A 12,731-nucleotide genomic window follows, 5' to 3' on the forward strand; every position below is an offset into this window, starting at 1 on the left:
GATTTATTGTCCCAACACTATATATATATATATATATATATATATATACATATATATATATATATATATATATATATATGGTGATTGCTATTATGCTCTCTATCTTGGGATGAGCGTATTGGGAAGTGATATACAAACTGTCATTAGCATATTAAGCGATGCACTTTATTGAAATAAATAGAGCATTAACGTTTGGACAATGCTTGAATATTGATAATTCACATGCTTAGGATGTTGTAGCTGGAGAATGGGATAAACGAACACCACAATCTATATATATATATATTTATATATATATATACATATAAATATATATATATATAAATATATATATATGTACGTATGTATGTATGAATGTACAAAGAGAGGGACAGAGAGAGAGAGAAAGAGTGCGAGAGAAGAAGAGAGAGCAAGAAAGATATATGTATATGCATATAAATATATATATTTGTATATTTTGGCCTTTTTAGCGATTTTGCTGGATATCTTTTCAATTCGCTTAGCGTTCTTTTTTATTTCGGCATGTTGTATATTATGACACCTAGTAGTTGTTGGTCAGCCATATTCTTCTCAAGCGCTTTCTATCTGGACATCAGATCGTCGTCTGTAGCAATTGTTGTTGTCGTCGTTTTCTTTTTCTTTCTTGAGGCTTGGTGTACCGTGTAGGCCCTTCAACCAGAAAATCGCAAACCGTAGAACAATTTCTACTAAAATGCACCACACGAGTTTCTTAAATAACCATTGTTGGAAAACATACATCCAAATTGATGGTGTTTCAATCGGATCACCTCTAAACACTATATTCACAGAATACTATATGACCCAACTCCAAAACAGAATCTTCTCAGATCTAAACAAAATTAAAAAAAATATCTATGCCCGATATATCGACGACATATTTGTTGCAGCAGAATTCGTTCAAGGCATTAAAAAACTCCATCTGAAACTAGAAATACAGCCCGTTCTCAAATTTACACATGAACCAAACATAAATAACGAAGTACTATTAATCAACGTATAAGTAGATTCTAGCAACCCCACTAAATACATAACCTCAACCTAAAAATACCAACAATGATGCAATGGTCTTAATTACCATAGCGAATGCCCAGAAAGACATAAAACTGCCCTTATAAAAAAATGATTAATCTCTCATACAATATAGCATCAACCTGACAAATATTTTACAATGAACTAACAAACATAAAACAAACTCCAACACAAATTAAATTTCCCAATAAAATCATCGATAAGCACATAAAACTCTATTTAATCTCAATCGAAAAAAAGAAACCATAAACCCCTAACAAAAGTCACACCATCAAAGTATACTATAAAACAAACTACACATTAACTACAAAACAGACGAAAAATAATAACAGACCTAATTAAAAGATACACAAGATGCACCGACTAGAACAAAAAGTTAAACTAATAATATATTATACTTAATTTAAAACCAATTTAATAATTAAAAACAATAACAATACGAACGCCACAATAAACCAAACTAAGTAGTGTATGAATTTATTTGGCCATTCCATGACTGTCTCCGAAACCACTAGAAAAACTCATACTACACAAACATCGGCCACGTCATATCAACAGTCCCCGGAGAACTAACCTCTCATTAAGCTGAAAATAGGACCATAAAACAGCATCTAACATTCCATGATAAAAACCTACAATCGTTCGACGTTAGAAATATCTTTACTAACAATACTAAAATTCGATAACTTAACAATTGCACACAAAGACTAAAAGTACTATATTGATATGTAGTGAGATATAATTAAATACTTATCTGGCGTTCGAACACTCTAGATTATGTAATCTTTTCACCCGAATTATACGTTTATTAGTTATTAATTCCCTTCATTCTTGTTTAAATTATTTTTACTACGGTTGTAAAGCTTAGTTAATGGGCACAAATGTTGCATTATGGAGCTTTTCGAAGCTCCCGACGGGCAGCGATTTTCAACTCCTACATCGATGATTGCGTAAACATGAAATACTAGTGTATTTAAATATAAAAAAAATAATTACATTTAATTATACTTTATATATATATATATATATATATATATATACATATATGTATATATATATATATATAAGTGTGTGTGTGTATTTCAAGATTAATTTTCTATCATTTAAGAATAATTTCTCCTCAAAGCAAGACATTTTTGCTAGTATACTATCTAGTCTTTACAATATATAAATATTTGGAAAGTGTAACATTGAAACAAGTTTATGATAAAGAAACATAGAAATCTAATATAAAAAAGGCAAAATGTGTGTATATGTGTTTGTGTGTCTTGCAAACTTTCTGACAGACGCGTCGGAACGTGACAAAACCGGGATCGTCTAAACGCACGGTCTCTCGAACGACAAATATCGAACAATTGGCAACACGCATCAATTTTTACACCTTCAACTCAGCAGTTTTCTACAAGGAGGGGTCGGTTTTTTCATCGATATTTTAGCAAGTCCTCGTCTCCGTTGGATTGACTACCCTTAATTCAAACGCTCATGACTTCCGATTTCTCGATGAACGCATCAACTATGATGTTAGGTGTTTTCACCTTCTTTTCCTCCTTTGCATAACGGGTTTAAAACAACCTGCAAACCACTACTTTTTAAAACCTCTCTCCACCCGGGCTGTAGTTTTGATCACCCCCCTGAGCACCCTCGCTACTACCGCTTTTTAACAACACTTTTAACTTGTGCTGCCTACTGTTGCTTCGATCCCCACAAGGTTCTTGCTACACCACTTCTCCACACCCGGGCAACGCTGAATACCCCGCTAGTTTATATATAAAAGGGAAAATGTGTATTAGTTTGTATGTGAGTGTTTCTGTGTGTGTTCACTTGACAGGCGCATCTGACCGTGATAAAATTTGTGTCGTTAAAAAGACCATCTAACGGACGAAAAATATGTAAAAAAATGGCCAAATAGAGTAATTCTCTCTGGGTGAGATAGACCTTTTTTTTTGTTTTTTTTTTTTCAAGGAGGCGTCAGTTCTTACGTAGAGCTTGGCAATTAGAATGCACATTTAAAAAACCTTATTTTGAAGGGTCGCGACCTGGCAAGTCGTCGTGGCCGTGATAGCTAGTGCGTTCGCTTTTTTTTTTTCACCTTAGTTTCTTCGTTCGCGTTACAGGTTCGAATCGGCGTACTGAGGCTATTTTTTCGGTTGCAAAACATTCGCTTTGGTTTAAACAAAAAAATATGTTGATTTATTTTTTCTGGAGGTTGCTCAATGCCCTTAGTATACCAGCTCTCTCCGACTGGGCAACGCCGTGTAACCCCGTTAATAAAAGGTAAACAGTGAAAATGAAAGTTAAGCATATGGGGCGAGCAAGTGAACAAAAACAGTAGCAGTAGCAAATCGATAATTATAAAATAGTAAGAATAACCACTTCAAATAAATATTCAACGAATCGGAACTATCAAATGCCATTAAAGATTTTATATTTTACAGACAAGAAATTTAAGTTAGAGTTCAAGAGGACACCTTTGAAAACAATTATCATAGATATCAGATTGTTATAGAATCAACCATATTAGTTATTGTTTGATGAACTCAAATGGAATTTACAGCGTGATTTAAAGTACTTCGTGGAAGATATGCATCTTTATTCCGTCATTAAATACAATTAGAAAAAGTGTTTAACACGTTTGTATTATTTTTATTTTTCAACGAATATGAATTTCTGTAAATAACAGATAAATAATAAGGCGTTTCATCTCCCCTGTATTTTAAGATGAAATCTGTATTATCGTTTTAAGATATTTAAGAAATATTATCTATCAAGAATAGTGAGAACTATCTATATATTACAGGCTTATAGGATAATCAGACACGTAGAAAACTTTTTAATCGGTTTCCACCCGAAAAAGTGCTGCTAAGTTGTTAACATTGAAAAATTAGGACTTGAGAGTCATCGTATATTTAACTGTTTGTCAACTCTTATCTGTACCTAAATATAAATGTAGATCCTATGAACAAAGCTCATTTCTTAGAACTGCACACCCGTGAAACTCTTTCTACACGCCTGTTGAACTCTCTTCCGTTTCCCTGCTTTCCAGCTGACTACTATGTGGGCAACTTCAAGTGCAACGTAAACCATTTCATGATGAACCGTCTCTTTAAGTAATCTAATTTTCCAAAATTCCAATTATTAACGATTGCTACGATATTATCGCATTGACTACTGTACACATTAATCCTTATTCTGGGATTACCTCCAGACTTTTATAAGTGACTAGCCTGGGTGTTCTGTGCTGACCGGGTGTTTGGAGGTGTGTGTTGAGCAAGAAAAAAGAGGTAGTAAGCAAGAAGGTTCGAACCCATACTGCGAGGGAGAAAAGAACGTGAGAAGAAAGTGACGTCTTTGCTGTCGCCAAACCGGAAGTGGTGAAGTTTAACTTAAGGCAAGTCAATCGATAAAAGGGAATGACTTTCAAAAATATCGGCGAAAACAGAGACCTCTACCTGTACAATGTTCCCTGTTGAGGGTGAATAAATTAATGTTTTTAGCAAAGTTTTCGATATTTGTCGTCCGAAGTGGCGAGCTTCAAAACGATACCGATCTCGTGGAAATCCGTCGCCTTTGTCGAATATTTTAGGAAGACATGCATGGATCCATCGATCCATACATTCATACATATATACATACATACATAGATACACCCATACAATTAAACAGACGGGTGAGATTTATATAATAGACTAGCCTGGATGGCTGGTGTCGCTCGAGTGCTTGGAGGTATACGTTGAGCAAAATTTTTAAAAAAATTAGTAGGCAGGCAAGCTCGAACCCATACCGCGAAGGAGGAAAAGAACGCGAAAAAAACGTGACGTCTTTGCTGTTGCGTCCATTCCCAAACCGGAAGTGACGAATGTTTAAATAAAGGCTAGTCAATCGAAAAGAGGGGCTGACTTTCGAAAATATTGCGAAAAAAGCAACCTCTCTTGCAGAAAAGTGCCCGGTTGAGGGTGAAGGAATCAATGGTTTAGTCAATTTTTCGATATTGGTCATCCGCAGGGTCGAACTTCAAAACGATACATATCTTCGGAAAATCCGTCACCTCTGTCGAAAGTTTTAGGCAGACATACATACATTTAAACAGTGGAGTGAGACTTATATTTAAGACTAGCGGGGTACCTGGCGTTGCCCTGATGTTTAGAGATGTGTGTGTGAGGATGAGGGTAAATCAAAACAAAATGGAAAGAAATAAACGAACGTAATAACCGTATTTTAAGATTTAAAAACAAACAGCGAACGTGGTGCAAAATAAAGAATAAACGAACAACGAGGAAAGAGGTGGCTGGTTATTTTTAATGCATCTAAAACCAAGCTGCTATCAACGCTCAGATCCCCATCTGGCATCAATTGAAATGGATGGCTCTCGTCTTGAGGAGGCTTCATCTTTTGACAAGCTTCTGGGCTTGACCTTTTCCCCTGATCTGAAATGGAACACATACATCAAGTCTGTTGCCAAGGTTACTGGCAAAATATTGGGATCCTTCTACCGCTCCAGTAGATATATCACTGTAAATGACATTATTTATTTATATAAAAGCCAAGTACGTCCAAGGATTGAGTACTGCTGCCAAATCTGGACAGGATCTGCTAAAAACAGCCTACTCTGCCTTGACTTCGTAACTTAGTGGGGGATGCTCTTTTCTTTTCTCTACAACATCTCTCCCACAGAAGAGATGTTGCGAGCCTATCTTTGTTTTATCTTTATTCCCATGCCAAGTGCTCGTCTGAGCTCCAATCTCTGGTCCCCCTCGGCAATCTTTCACGAAAAACACCCGTCGAGCTTAAACCACTGTCAAAAATTTTTCCCACTCTTTTTCTGTGCCCAAAATCGGAACGTGGATTCCATGCACAGGGCTTATTTTTGGAGGTGCGCGCCTGCGGGGTTCTCTTCCGTTAGTCTTTTCCCCACCTGACTAAAACTTCGATGTCTTCAAGTCCAACATAACAAATTCCTGATAAACCGTCCCGTTAAGTAAGACACTTTATCAAATCTCCAATACTAACAATTACTACGAGACTATCCCATTGATTACTGTACACACAATAACACTTATCCCTAAGTGGCTTTCGGGCCTTGATAATTAGTGACTACCATGTCAATAAAAAAGAGAAAAATGGAATGATTAACCCTGTTTATATATTAAAACTTTAAACATCAAACTATATATATATATATATATATATATATATACTAGCAAAAGTACCCGTTTTTGTCTGGGTTCAAAAACATCCTAAAGAAAATAGACTCTGATATATGAAAGTATGATAGGTTGTGAAAAGGAAGGATAGTAAATTTGGGTTGTAAAGAGATAGCTTCGAATTTGGGGGTATCAAAACCAAAGCAAAATATTATGAAAGTAAAAATAAAATAGATAAACCCCATAATTTATTATACCATACCTGTTCACACTGAAACACTTATTACAATATTCTGTGGATCTATATTAAAAAAACATATTAAACTTTGTGACATATTTCCATTCTATGGAGGTCAGGAGCGAACAAACACACCATAATTTTATTATACCAGGTGTAACTGCCAGTATTATATATTTTTAACAAAATAAATAAAATAGTAAAAACATACTAAAACGTTTTAATAACATATCTATGAATTAAACACATTTCTCATAGAAGTTAGCAGTTATTTACTTCATTTTTCAAACAGTAAACAGTGAAGACAAATGATATTCCTTCGTATAGTGTTACGTAATTTTGTTTTTTCCTGGATTTTTCTTCTCTAATTAAAAGTGACTTAGCCAGTTGACGGAAGCATCATAGGACATTGGATAACAATGTCTCTGGTAATGCTTACTTTATATTTATAGTGTAAACAACGGAAAGCACGTACCTAGAAAAAGTGAGGGAGATGAGGTTCGGTGTCACTCTGTGACCGGACGCATGTAATACGATATACTAGTGATGAAAAGACCACCGGAGGAAGAAACTGTTTTGAGGTGCACAGAGGATAAATACAAGAGCCAACTACTTCTTAGTGACGTTTTGGGAGTGGATTGTATTTTTACATCGCTGTCAGGTTGTCAGGTTACGAAAAAAAATGGTAAGTCTAATTCTTATAACGGCGTGGCGTAATTTAGTGGACCGTTTCAAAAGATGCGACGACATGGGCAACGCCAGTAGTAAGTATAAAATATATAAAGAAATATACGCATATTTAAAAGGGTTTTTATATATATATATATATATATATATATATATATATATATATATATAAAGATAGATAGATAGATAGATAGGTAGATATAGATTTTTTACGACAAATATTGAATAGTTCAAATTAAAAATTAATATAATTTGAAATATAATAAAATTTGAAAATATGTAAGATAGTATGAAAGGAAATATTAAAATTATGACGTACGAAAAAGGAAGGAAACGAAAAGATAAAAAATAATAATTAAAAATTGATGAAATATACAAATTAAGGAATATATAATAGATTGATTAAAATATCTATCATTAATAATTTCAATTTAATAATACAAACTCAAAAGTAAAATTTAAAAGACATCAAATGGTTGTATTATTAATGTAGAACTTACGAATAAAATTTTTAATTAAGAAATTTTGACCTAATTCACAAAAAATACAATTATTAATAATAAAACATTGGAATATATACGAAGCCAATAATTTTAAATTATATTTAATTATAATTACCTATTCATCTGATAATTATTATTTAATCCAGATTATCGACACATAAATCGCATTAATATATACTATTGTATATTGAAATAGTTTTAATACAAACGTTTTATATGCAATGAAAAAGTTAAGTAATTTATAGAACAAACTGAATTAATTATTGTATAATATTAAATGAATGACATAAAAATAAATATTACTTGTAAAGATGGAGATAAATTATGATAAAATAAAAAAATCGGGATATATATATATATATATATATATATATATATATATATTAAGGTGTTTATTAAAGGGAACCTACTCTGTTAAGTTTAAATGTCATAAGTAGAATTATCGATGATTTCGCTTGAAGTAAATAGTATGTTAACATATTACTTGTGGAATTCGTGTATTGTAACTTAAAAAGATTATAGTAATAGAATTATGGATTATAACTAATTATAATTAATGCAATAATACATTTAATTAAAACAGTAAGAAGAAGTAAATTTTATGTGGATTAAAATTCAGATAAAATAAATAATTTAATACAACCACAAATTGAAAACATGTTTTTTTTTGTTTTAAAATATTTCGTATAAATCAACTGGTTTTCAAACATTCTGCTATTACTCCATGCTTACATTACGTTATTTTGAACTTAGAAATAAAATTACTAAAATCCAAATATCCCTATTAAGAAATTACATTCTTTTCGATATATACTAATAGGAATATTTCATTTAGTAGTTAATAAATTTATTATTCATAACTATCCAAATAAAATCAATGAATATAATATTTTTTTCTTTGTAAAAAAAAATATATATTATATTCATTGATTTTATTTGGATAGTTATGAATAATAAATTTATTAACTACTAAATGAAATATTCCTATTAGTATATATCGAAAAGAATGTAATTTCTTGATAGGGATATTTGGATTTTAGTAATTTTATTTCTAAGTTCAAAATAACGTAATGTAAGCATGGAGTAATAGCAGATTCCTTCTAATTTTTGTATTTTTAGTCATCCTCAAATGCGTTTTATTTCATTTTACTTAATTATTCTGATGGGGAAAGGGCAAAATAGATTCATTAATTGATATAATAATTATATGAATGGTTTTGTGCTACGAAACAGATACTGTCAAAAACTATTAACGCCAATTTAAAGTAATAAATTGTAAAACATTTGGAATATAGACTTTTGACATTGAGCCATTGCATACTATTTAATTAAATTGAACTTCACTAATAAGGAGTGGTATATATACAAATGAAATATAAATGAATAAAGAATATATATGTATTTAAGAATTCAGGTGATCGCTCATCCCCCTCTCAGTACAGGCCAATAAGTCTCCTGTGCGTCATGAGTAAGTTGCTGGAATCTGTGTTAAATACAGAAGTAATCAACCATCTCAACAAAAATAACCTTCTTAGTGGCACTCAATATGGTTTCCGTTCTGCTAGATCTACAGCAGATGTGCTTACAGTTATATCTCAGGATTAGCAAATCTCTCGACGGAGGCAACCTTTCTAGGGCAATTGCTCTTGACATATCGTAGGCCTTTGATAGGGTATGGCATAAAGGTTTACTTCATAAGATCTCTAGCTATGGTATAGCTGAAAATGTCTTCTCAATTATTAAATCATTTCTTTCTGATAGGTTCATAAGAGTAGTAGTTGAGGGGCAAAAATCAGAAGCCCACAGTATTAATGCCGGTGTCCCTCAGGGGTCCATCCTGGGCCCAACGCTTTTCCTGATCTACATTAATGATCTTCCAAATCACATCCTTACATCATTTGTAGACATTTATGCTGACGACACTACCATTTATGGTAGTACATCTAAGACAGTAAACGACCAAGTTCTCTCCAATTCTCTCTCCTCTGATCTTGAGCATGTAGTACAATGGGGAAAGGAGTGGCTGGTTACTTTTAATGCATCTAAAACCAAGCTTCTCTCTTTACATCATCAACATTCTGATCCACATCTGGCATCAATTGAAATGAATGGCTCTCGTCTTCAGGAGGCCTCAAGTTTTGACAAGCTTCTGGGATTGACCATTACTCCTGATCTTAAATGGAACACGTACATCAAATCTGTTGCCAAGGCCGCTGGAAAAATGGTGGGATCTTTCTACCGATCCAGTAGATATCTCACTGCTGATGCAATTCTCTATCTATATAAGAGCTAGGTACGTCCAAGGATGGAATACTGTTGCCACATCTGGGCAGGAGCTGCTAGAAAGGACTTGGCCCTCCTTGATAGAGTTCAAAATAGACTTCGTAGCCTCGTAGCAGATGTCCTTTTCTCTTCCTTGCAACCTCTATCTCACAGAAGAGATGTTGCGAGTTTGTCTCTGATGTATCGTTATTTTCATGGAAAGTGTTCGACTGAGCTTCAATCTATGGTCCCCCCTCGCAAAACTTTCACAAGAAACACTCGTCTAGCTGTATACACTATCAATAATTCCCCCCACTCTTTATCTGTGCCTAAACCTAAACGTAGATTCCATGAACAAAGCTTTTTTATTAGAACTGCACGCCTGTGGAATTGTCTTCCGTTTTCCTGCTTTCCGGCTGACTACAATATGGTTGTCTTCAAGTCTAACGTAAATAAGTTCTTGATGAGCCGTTCCATATAAGTTATCAAATTTAACAAATTTTCATTACTAATGATTACTATATTGTCCAATTTCTACTGTACACTCTTTAACCCTTATCCTTGAGTTGCCTCTTTGACCTTCATAATGAGTTGATACCCATGAAAAAAAAAGAAAAAGCCCAATGTGAACAAGTTCTAATTGAATCGTCCCCCTAAGTAATCCAAGTTTCAAAATTCCCACTGTTTACTATGCTAAAATCACAATGACTAATGTATACCTATTAACCCTTATCCTTGAGTGGCCTCTGGGCCTTGATAAGTGGTGACACCCTTGTAAAAAAAAAAAGAATATTTCCTCGAATATATATATATATATGTGTGTGTGTGTGTGTGTGTGTATTTTTTATATAAAACAAAATGAAATAAGAGATAATAACTAATTAAGATTGATAAAAAAGTACGCATACTTAAATATGATATAAAATATAAATAAACCAACGCACACTCGGCCAGTATATGTACGACATATCTAAATCTAAAATGTAATTACATCCTTTTAAGTAAGAGAAACATCCAAACTGTCCTCGACGGTCGCACATCTAAACAATATGATATAAACGCGGGCATACCTCAAGGTTCTATCCTTGCACCTTTATTATTTTTGATATTCATAAATGACCTCACTGATAAAATTGTTTCCGAGATGTGCCTATTTTCTGATGACACCACTCTATAAAACAGATATGAGGGGAAAACTAATGAACACATATCCAAGGATATGGCAGAAACACTAGAGGATGACATCCGATCCGTAGTGGAATGGAGACAAAAATTGATGGGCACATTCAATGCTGCCAAGACTAAGCTTGTTTCCTTCAATAACTACAAGAAACCTTCTCTACCACCAATAGCATTACCTGAAAATGCTTCCTTTAAACTCCTAGGCCTAACGTTTATAGTGAGCATGAACTGGAATACAAAATTGTGAGCATTGGCAAGGCTGCTGCAAAGAAAGTGGGCTCTGTCTACCGTGCTAGAAAACTACTTACGCCTGAATATATCCTGTACCCCTATAAGGCCACCATTCGCCCATGTATGAAATACTATTGTCACATTTGGGCTGGTGCAAGTCTCTCACTCCTAGACAGGGTTAAAAAGTGTCGCCAACCTGATACATTCTGAAGTGTCATATAGGTTTCAGCCTCTGTCCCGTCGATGAAATGTTGCATTCCTCTGCCTTTTCTACAAATACTTTAATGGTGAATGCTCTGACGAGCAGCAAGCTCTTGTACCTCCTCGACGTGAATACCCCCGACAAACCAGACAGGCAACCAAATCCCACCCCTAGGTGTAAGAAAGTATTTTACTTCAATAGTTTATTCCCCAGAACTGCAAGACTTTGGACCTCGTTTCCGGGATTCTGTTTTCCCAACTTTACTGATATGCAGAAGTTCAAGGGTAATGTGAACAAATATCTTGCTACTTATCTCCCTTCATAATGCTCCTACAACTTATGTCCCTGATAGTAGCCCCCTACTTCAAAGTGGAATTTGCCTTGTTTGGGATGAAAATTGATTAAAAAAAAATTAGTATAGCGTTTGCGTGATGAGTAAAAATTAAATACATTCGTACAAATTCTATATATATATATATATATACACCTACATATATACACACACTTACACAGACATACACACCCACATATATATAGTAAGTTTTGAAAGTATATATGGCAATTAAGCTTCACAGATTATTTGTCGTTTTGTTGCCGTGAGAATTCGTCAGGCTTATGCTTGTACACACACACACACACACACACACACACACATATATATATATATATTAGTTTATTTAGGCAGCATTCCTTCATTCTATATGCATATACACACACACACACACATATATATATATATATATATATATATAAATACATGATCAGTAATGATTAGGTGACAATTTGGGACTTCAATGTACGTGTGGAGCTCATACATAACCTGTTACCATAAATCGGGCTTATCCTTATTATTTATCCTTATTATTTATCCTTATTATTCGTAACGATCCAGCGATGCATTTTTAGGATGCTCGCTATGGGCCTGTTATCATAACTTCGATCGGTACAACAGAAAGAAAAACTGAAAAAATAAAAAGGATGTGTCGATGCAGGACGAGAAAAAAGCACGTATGAACTCGATATCTTTTTACCCAAGTGTTAAATGACGCCGAGTAGAAAAGTAGGAATGCAATAATATTGTTGCTGGTTTGTGAAATACGTATTAAGACGATTTATTGTGAACACGACCGGTAATAAATCCCATTTATTTCAGCTGAAAAACCAAACTTGATTTTTTTTCTTTTGTTTCTTTGTGAACCTTTCATTACGATATATCGAGTTTAGGGAGAAAATAT

This window comes from Euprymna scolopes, chromosome 8 (genome assembly GCF_053919585.1).
Source record: "Euprymna scolopes isolate OS-2025 chromosome 8, ASM5391958v1, whole genome shotgun sequence".
Classification (NCBI taxonomy): Eukaryota; Metazoa; Mollusca; class Cephalopoda; order Sepiida; family Sepiolidae; genus Euprymna; species Euprymna scolopes.